We start from the raw sequence: 9,885 nt of genomic DNA on the forward strand, positions 1-9,885 counted from the left end.
TCCACCGTGATCACATTTTATTGGTAAGGGAACTTATAGAATTGTGAACTGTTATTAAGTAGGGTGGGCCAGAAAAATTACTACTCCACTGCCAATTCTGTGGTGATACAAAAGTAACTCAGCCTACTCTTAATTATGCTCTGGATAGTGAATTTAAGAATGAACAGCCTTTTATAGGGTTTTTCAGAAAAAAACATAAGCTTGTGTTGAAATTTTCTGAAATGTTGGCCCAGATTTTGCTGCTGGAGCAACTGCAAGTTTAATGTGCACCTCATTATCAATATGCAAAATGTCCAGCAACTACTGGGGAGAAAGAGAGATCCTGTGAATTGGGAATTGCCACACATTACTGAACAATTTTCGCCTCTCCGTGATCAACCTCTCAAATATGGAAATCTACACTCAATTGCCAATTAAACTTTCAGGAGAATGTTGATTAATAATATAAGTCCCTATCTAATGATGAGATTCATGTTTCTGCAATGCCACTCAACTTTTCTTGCCCATAAAGGGAACAATTCAAATTATGGAGTATCATTCCTGCAGGAAATAAATGTTAACTTTTAAAAAAGTTCTTACCTTTCCTTTATCTTTCTTTAATCCAATCTGACTCCTTCTCTTCATTTCTCTTTTTGAACCTGATTTGGTTCTGATGCACACGATTTCCTTAACACTCATTTCTTTCTCAATCTTTAAATCCCATTGGTTAAGTGAGGGGATAAACTGTCAGACCCGTTGTTCACTAAGATCCTAGATGGCCTGTTGCCCTCACCATGCTGTTATCAACTGGTACATGGCAAAATATTTGACAGCTGAAGGATGAGGTACAAAGATCAACTCTCAGCTCACATCCGTAGTTGCCCTGCTCCTTCAAAGTCTGGGCCTTTGCCCTTATAAATGATCTGCAAAATCAGGAACATTTCACCCTGCAGCTCCCCCAAACCACCTATCCCAGGGTTGTCCGACATTAGGCTGGTGGGCCAGAATCCAATCTGCCAACTGCCACACTGGATTTTATTTTCATTCATTCATGGGACGTGGGCATCGCTGGCTTGGCTGGCATTTTTATTGCCCATCTTTAATTGCCTTTGAGAAGGTGGTGGTGAGCTGCCTTCTTGAACCGCTGCAGTCCATGTGGTGTAGATACACCTACGGTGCTGTTAGGGAGGGAGTTTCAGGATTTTGACCCAGCGACAATGAAGGAATGGCAATATATTTCCGAGTCAGGATGGTGAGTGGCTTGGAGGGGAATTTCCAGGAGATGGTGTTCCCATGCGTCTGTCCTTCTAGATGGCAGTGGTCGTGGGTTTGGAAGGTGATGTCTAAGAAGCCTTGGCGATTTGCTGCAATGCACCTGTAGATGGTACACACTGCTGCTACTGTGCGCAGGCGACAGAGGGAATAAATGTTTCTCATAGATTGAGTGCGAATCAAGCAGGCTGCCTTTTGTCCTGGATGGTGTCAAGCTTCTTCAATGTTGTTGGAGTCGCACTCATCCAGGCAAGTAGAGAGTATTCCATCACACTCCTGACCTGTGTTTTGTAGATGGTGGACAGGCTGTGGGGAGTCAGGAGGTGAGTTACTCACTGCAGGATTCCTAGCCTCTAACTTGCTCTTGTAGCCACAGTATTTATATGGCTAGTCCAGATCAGTTTCTGGTCAATGGTAACCCCCAGGATGTTGATAGCGGGGCATTCAGCTATGGTAATGCTGTGAAATTTCAAGGGGCAATGGTTAGATTCACTCTTGTTGGAGATAGTCATTGCCTGGCACTTGTGTGGCTCAAATGTTACTTGCCACTTGTCAGCCCAAGCCTGGATATTGTCCAGGTCTTGTTGCATTTGGACATGGATTACATTAGAATGAGTCGTAGCTAATGGCGTTGAACATTGTGTAATCATCAGCAAACATCCCCACTTCTGACCTTATGATGCAAGGAATGTCATTGATGAAGCAGCTGAAGATGGTTGGGGCTAGGACACTACCCTGAGGAACTCCTGCAGTGATGTCCTGGAACTGAGATGATTGACCTCCAACAACCATAACCATCTTCCTTTGTGCTAGGCATGACTCCAACCAGGAGAGTTTTCCCCCATTGACTCCAGTTTTGCTAGGGCTCCTTGACTTGGTCAAATGTTGCATTGATGTTGTGAGTCACTTTCATCTCACCTCTGGTGTTCAGCTCTTTTGTCCATGTTTGAACCAAGGCTGTAATGAGGTCAGGAGCTGAGTGAATCTACCGGAACCCAAATGGAGTTTCAGTGAGCAGGTTATTGCTAAGCAAGTGCCGCTTGATAGCACTGTTGATGACCCCTTCCATCACTTTACTGATGATGGAGTGTAGACCAATGGGGTGGTAATTGGCCAGGTTGGATTTGTCTTGCTTTTTGTGTACAGGACATACCTAGGCAATATTCCACATTGCAGGTAGATGCCAGTGTTGTAGCTATACTGGCACAGCTTGGCAAGAGGCATGGCAAGTTCTGCAGCACAAGTCTTCAGTACTTTTGCCAGAATATTGCCAGGGCCTATAGCCGTTGCATTATCCAGTGCCTTCAGCTGTTTCTTGATATCACGTAGAGTGAATCAAATTGGCTGAAGACTGGTATCTGTGATGCTGGGGACCTCTGGAGGAGGCCAAGATGAATCACCCACTTGGCACTTCTGGCTGAAGATTCTTGCAAATGCTTCAGCCTTATCTTTTGCACTGATGTGCTGGGCTCCCCCATCATTGAGAATGGTCACACAGTTTATGTCAGCATTACGCAGGAACATGCCCTTTTATGGTGTTGATCCCTTTAAGTAGAAGGTACCATGTTATAAGTTACAGTAAATGTTGAATTTCTCAGATTTTCCCACCAGCTTTTCCCAATATTTAAAAGTGGGTGTGGGGACCAAGTCTGTGATGCTGGAACTGGGTTAGCGACCAGGACTGGCATCAGGAACCAGGAGTGTAAAAGTCCAAAAAATCGACACCAATGATGAAAGCAGTGAGGGAGAAGGAGGAGACAACTGGTGGAAGTATTGGGGGGGGTGGGAGGAGACAGCGAGGTGGGATAAGGGAGAGAGGGAAAGGAAGAGAGAGGGGGAGGGAGAGAAAGAGGGGGTGGGGGGAAAGAAAGGGAGAAGGATCAAGATCAAGAACAGCTGTGTGCAAAGACTCTGGAGATGTTCAATGTAGTGATGAGAAAGTAAGCTAACAAATGAATCTTCTGATTTGAAGTTTGTTATTAAACATGCACATTTTTTGTTGTTTTGATTAATAGTAGGTTAAATTTCATCATGTCTTATCATTCCAAAATTTGCTCACCAGCCCCATGAGCGAGAAAAAAGTGTCCCCTCACCTGAAAAGGTTGGACACCCCTGATCTATCTCATTTATAAATTCTGGGCTTATGCTTACAATGTATTTCTGCAGCACGGCACTGAATTTAAAATGAATATATATATGGACTTTATTGGTGGGACCATAAAAGAACCGGGAAAGGTGGCCTATTTTAAGGGGACAATAAAGTCTTTCTCCCAATGATCCCAAAACAAGACTCCTAGGAGTCTTACTCTTTCATGGGATTTGAGTGTAGCCGACACTAATTGTTGCCTATCCCTAATTGCCCTTGAGAAGGTGGTGGTGAGCCGCTTTCTTGAACCACTGCAGTCTACCTGGTGTAAATATACGCAGTGCTGTTAGGGAGAGACTTCCAGCTTTTTGGTCCAGCAACAGTGAAGGAAGGGCAATACAAATCCAAGTCAGTACGGTGTGTAACTTGGAGGGGAACTTGCAGGTGGTGGTATTCCCATGCATCTGCTGCCCTTGTCCTTTAGGTGGTAGAGGTTGGGGGTTTGGAAGGTGATGTCGCAGGGGCCTTAACGAGTTGCTGCAGTGCATCTTGTGTATAGCACGCACTGCTACCACTGTGCATCAGTGAAGGCTACGAATGCTTAAAGTGGTGAATGTGGGTGCCAATCAAATGGCCTGCTTTTTCCTGGATGGTGTTGAGCTTCTCAAGTGTTGTTGGAGCCACATTCATCCAGGCAAGTGGAGAGTATTCCATCACACTCCTAACTTGCGTCTTGTAGATGGTGGACAGGCTCTGGGGAGAGTGGAAATGAGTTACTCACTACAGAACTCTCAGCCTCTGACCTGTTCTTATAGCCACATATGGCTGGCCCAGTTACATTTTTGGTCAACCACTAGGATGTTGATGGTGGGAGATTCAGCAGATTCTAGTATATAGTAATGCTGTTAAAAGTCAAGGGGAGATGGTTAGATTCTCTCTTGTTGGAGATGGTCATCCATCTGAGTTCAGTAACTCATTTCTACTAATAGAAGACAGACATGTGGGAAACAAGACATTCTTTACTGTCACACAATGAAACTACAATTTTGCAAGAAAAATATTTATTTAACATTACAAAAACTTTCCAGGTATGAAAATGTACTTTCAAAGCAGGTACACCAAAATGAATGACAAACATTTAAAAAACTCCTCCCATCTCTAATATTTGACAATTTGTAATATGAGTAATTACACTAGCCAAAGTAGAAAACTTACAACAGCAGTCTATGTTATCTTTAAACACATACAGAAATTCACAAACAGACCAGAACCTTTATACATCACCTTTATTGAGTTATTGTGTGTTGCTTGGCCAGGTCTGTAGAAGGTTAAGATGTTCAGTTGTGATGTTCAGTATGATGCCCTAGGAAAGGCAGCAAGTTGTATAGTTATCTCCTTTGGGCCAAAATCTCAGTCCTCGAACTATGCAACCTACTACCTCTACCCAGGAGCTCACCATATTATCCACATTGATCATCTTGCTATTATTTTCTGTAATGGAAGATTAATGAAATATTTTAAAGTACATGTACTGTACAGTGGAGTTATCTTCAGCATCTAGTAAGAGGCCTATATCTATTTTATTTTCTTCAAAAACCTGTCCTATTGTTTGGCAAAAATAACAGTTCCCTGCTGAAAAAGCATATTTTTTCTTTTTGCAAAAAACTCAACACTACCCAGATACTCTACAAAAGTATATTATAACTGAAACAGCTTTTTGGAGTGCCAGTTATTTTGAACCCCATCCCCACATTTTCCTCTCCTTTACTGAAAGCTTTAAATCATTGCTGGTTTACAGTTCATGGGGGACAAACACCCTCTAAGTGTCTTGCTAAAATGGTCATTAAAAACCACATCAATATCAATAAGCATTGATAGGCTGCTCAAATGTACGAGGCATCACATCAAACTCAACTGATGTTCACACATGCACTTTTCAAAGAAGGGCCTTGCCAGTTACTGTTCAGTAGCAGAAAGCTTCAATGCCTGTTCTCTCCAAAACCCAGCACTATTGAGCCAACTGCAGTGTTTATACTGCTAACTTGGCTGAGATCAGCTAATTCGGCACTGAGAGATGATGGAATCTAGCACCTTCTGGGCTGCACGGCTCAGCTGGTAACTGAATAAATTAGCTGAGCTAGTTTGTGGCGTGGTGTTGGGGTCTACTTATTTGAAATGCATGCTAAAAGGGCAAAATACTTATTGACAAAAAACTCAATGTGGATATGAACATAACAGGTCAAGAATTTAATGAGATTTCAGAATCATAAAATGTAAAAACTTTAAAAAGGAAACAGACAGGAAAGGGCAAATTAACCAAATTAGTAATACAGAATAAAAAAGCTCTGTATTTCACTGTTTTGACAAATTTTCTGCACTATTTAGCTAAATAGTAATCCAAAATACACCCAAGAAATGAAATTAATAATTAACTGTATGAAACCCCCAAAGAAATTAGTTTTCGCAAACAATAATACTGAAATATTTTGATCAAACGTCATAAGTCAAGAAATACTAAACTGAAAGACAGTAATCTTTATTGCAATTCCCACACAGACTCCTTTCAAAAAAAATTACACGTACAGCGCAATAGTGAATAGAAAAAGAAAAAAAAATATATATTGCATGATTTGCAATTTATTTGCTGTCAATACCTTTAATGAGGTTAAATAAGAACACATCCCTGTCCTCTAAATGATGTGTACAAGATGCAAAATGCCACTTTTCTCTACTTTATAATGGATATATAATAGCACTGCATGCAACGTATCAATGGATGTTACTTTGCTGTGGAAGATATCCTGCTACCTTAGGAAAGACAGTAGATTGTATAGTTATCTCCCAGTGTGGGTGTGACCCTAAAACTATACAACCTACTACCTCATCCCAAAGTGCAAACTCTACTTCAGAAGCATTCTTTATTCTGTTTATGCAATTAGTGCTCTGTGGAAACAGAGTAAAACAATGAACGATTTAACATGTGCCATAACACAAAGTCAACCTCTATATGGATAGTTAATTTAGATACATATACTTAAAAATACTGGTGAAGTCCAAACACCAAAAATGTTGCCATGGTAGCATCATTATTTGGTATGATAAATTACTTGGAAGTATAGGATTAATTCTACTCTCTCCAAATCAGAATATCTGTACAGCTGGTTAATGCACACTGCAATCTGATTCTTATTAAACTTTTACACTGACATATATCATGTTTGATTATTAATCCCCATTTTAATGTATACTTTTTCCCTGCACTTCTATTCCCCGGCCTTATTTTTGATCCAGATGTACAGTGAATCACAAAATGGTTCTCCCTCAGATTCTCTTCTCTATGAAGAAGCACCACACTTGACTTTATGCATCACATCAGAAATCACCATATGGGAAATGAAGTGCAAACATGTGCTACTGTCACAGTACAGTACAACGAATACCAATGTGGCACATATTTTTCAGGTACCTGTACACTATAATCTCTACAGTAAGAAATTTGTTAAGTTCATCTCTTAAAATGTGTGCGCACATGACAAGTCTGATATAATTTAGCTACAGTATTTTGCCAATGAACAACTCTACTTTATTTGAAATCTCAGAATATACTTTGTTCAATAGAACCATTCTTTTTAAAAAATTTACAATTAGTCTTAAAAAGCTATTCTAGTGCAAATACCACAACCAAATATTAATGCAGCTTGACAGAATATTTGAGGTATACCTTAAAAAAGTAATTCACTAGTGTCTTGTTTCTAGGTGTTTATATTTCTGAATCTCTCTCAATTGTGCTATTTGTGCTCTCCTTCCCAATCATTTATGATATGGTTTTACTTTCCCAGTTGTTGTTCTTACATATGTGACATTTTTCCTTTGTATATCAAGAGTTCAATATGGCTGCAATTCTTTTACCCATAATTGTACATCTAAAAAACTATTCAAATTGTTCAACTTTTATTAAAACATCTACAGCCAAAGTTGAGACCTCGGCATAAAAATCAATAGCATTCACGGTTTATTTGCCTGATCATATGGTAATTATCAGTTATGACCAATGCATTAGTTCATTGTTTGATATGCTATTGAAACCATGAAGGGTTTGAACAGGAGGCTTTAGGAAACCAAGAACCAATGTAGATCAGCAAGCACTGAGGTGATAGGTGTGGTGGAGGGGAAGAAGCAATGACAATTTTGGAGGAAAGGTGAGAGAATAAGGATCCAAGCAAGGGGAGGTGGAGGAGGTGCCAAAGGAATAGGAGGAGACACCAGGGTGTGATTTGGTGATAATGGTCACTCTGCATGTTTGCATGGCAGTTTGGGCAGAAAAGTGGGTGAAAAATGTTCTGTCCACCTAGTTACATGTCACCACCCATGAGCCAAGTTTCAGTCATGGCCAGGATGACAATGCAATCCTTCACAATATGATCATAGATGACAGACCTTGTTCCTATGTTGCAGCATCACTGATGTAGCTAGGAAAAGGAATTGTCCCTCTCTGTCTTGATAATATTTTCGTTTCAAGAGATCTACCAAAAACGAGAACTGAAAAGTACTATTGGGTAAAACTATAGTACATTAACAGAAACCACAAAACATTTGCAATCAAATTATTATCTTGATTGCAACAGTACTCCTTTAAATACGAGATTTCTGGTCATTCTTTCACCAAAGACTTTCACAGAATCAAAACTCATCACTCTGGAAAAAGCTACAACAAGCTCTCCATGTGTAAAAAGAGGCCTAGGAATTTTGTCAAGAGCCTGGCCTCATGACTTGTTTGTTGTCATAAAATAAGTGAGAACTGTTTCCTCCGGAGTTGAAAAGGCAGATTTACATCTGCTGGGCTCAATATTATTCGAAGAATAAACACTATTTCCCTGAAATATGCCAATTATAATTTCAGCATCTATCATTGAAGAAAACAGCTTCCTAATTACTAATTACCAATCTTGTTTCATGAACAAGTCCTTGTTTAGGATTCAAATTTCATAACAACATTATAATTTCCTTCCTTGACTCTAACTTTGTGCAGTGGCATGCCCATTGGAGTTAAGCTGCAAATCAACATTGATATATTCTTTTAATTCACCTGACAGCTATGCTAAAACTTTTCCATTCAAATCCAGTGAATCTTCATTTTCAGCAGAAAGAATAACCTTTGAGGAGTAAGTTGTATCAAATGACTGTCTCTAATGTTGTGCCACACTTAACCAATTCCATTATCTCATCCACTCCTCCCATGCCATCCTCAACCCATGCCATCTTAATCCCTCACGGAAACGATCTTCCCAACCAGGGTAACTTGCTGTTAGGCACTCCTTACCTTTCCTGTTTTTGTTCTGCACACCCGCTCCCTGACAACCATTGGCAGTTGCATGTGAATCATGGGCTTAAGTCCTCCATGCACCCCACGTGACTCCCCATGCACCAGGCACCACCCACCTAAAAACCAGCCAACTAATACATCCCTGAAACTGACCAATAAAAACAGTCCAGACAGACAAAATTTGTTATAGATTGCTCAAGGTCTCAAACCGAGGTGCTGTCTGGAGCATGTTTTCATAAATCATCTAATATTTTTCCTTGATTTGGTTATTATGTGGACACTAATTTTAGATGGAACTATTCTGGATCTACTACAACCCAGACCAGCCATATAAATACTGTGGACCAGCTATATAAATACTGTAGCTGCAAGAGCAGATCAGAGGCTGGAAATTCTGTGGCAAGTAACTCACGGCCCAACTCTCCAAAGCCTGTCCACCTGGCACAAGTCTGGATGAGTGCAGCTCCAACACAAGGAGCTCAACACCATACAGAACAAAGCAGCCCACTTGATTGGCACCCCATTCACCACCTGAAATATTCACTCCTTCTACCACTGACACATAGTGGCAGCTGTCTGATGCACTGCAGCAAATCGCCATAGCTCCTTCAACAACACCTTCCAAACTCGCGACATCCACCACCTAGGACAAGGGCAGCAGATACATGGGACACCACTAGCTGCAAGTTTCCCTCCAAACCAAACACCATCCTGACTTGGAACTATATCACCATTCTTTCATTGTCGCTGGATCAAAATCCTGGAACTCACATCTTAACAGCAGTGTGGGTGTACTTACACCACATGGCTTGCAGTGGATCAAGGCAGCTGCTCACCAACACTTCTCAAGGGCAATTAGGGATAGGCAATAAATGCTGGCCTGGCAAATGACGCCTACACTCGTGAAAGAATATTTTTTTCAAAATCTGTTAAGTGAAGAATGTACAGTATGATCAATCATCCATTTTTTAACCTTTGCTTGGATATATACTATCCAAGATATCAATCCCAGGAAACACAAGGTGCTGGCAAGCTCTGTGAATAAACTTTATCTTAACATAATGAATCAAACTTCTTTTGGTACTTCTTTTGGTACTGCTGTTTTTCAAAAAAAAAACTAAAACGAGAAATTGTCATGTAGCTTAATCAAATTAAACTCAAAACAACTTTAGAACAGATATCAAACTTAATGAACCAGAATGGAAAATCTCACAAAGGTGAAGTT

This window comes from Carcharodon carcharias, chromosome 7 (assembly GCF_017639515.1).
Source record: "Carcharodon carcharias isolate sCarCar2 chromosome 7, sCarCar2.pri, whole genome shotgun sequence".
NCBI classification, from domain to species: domain Eukaryota; kingdom Metazoa; phylum Chordata; class Chondrichthyes; order Lamniformes; family Lamnidae; genus Carcharodon; species Carcharodon carcharias.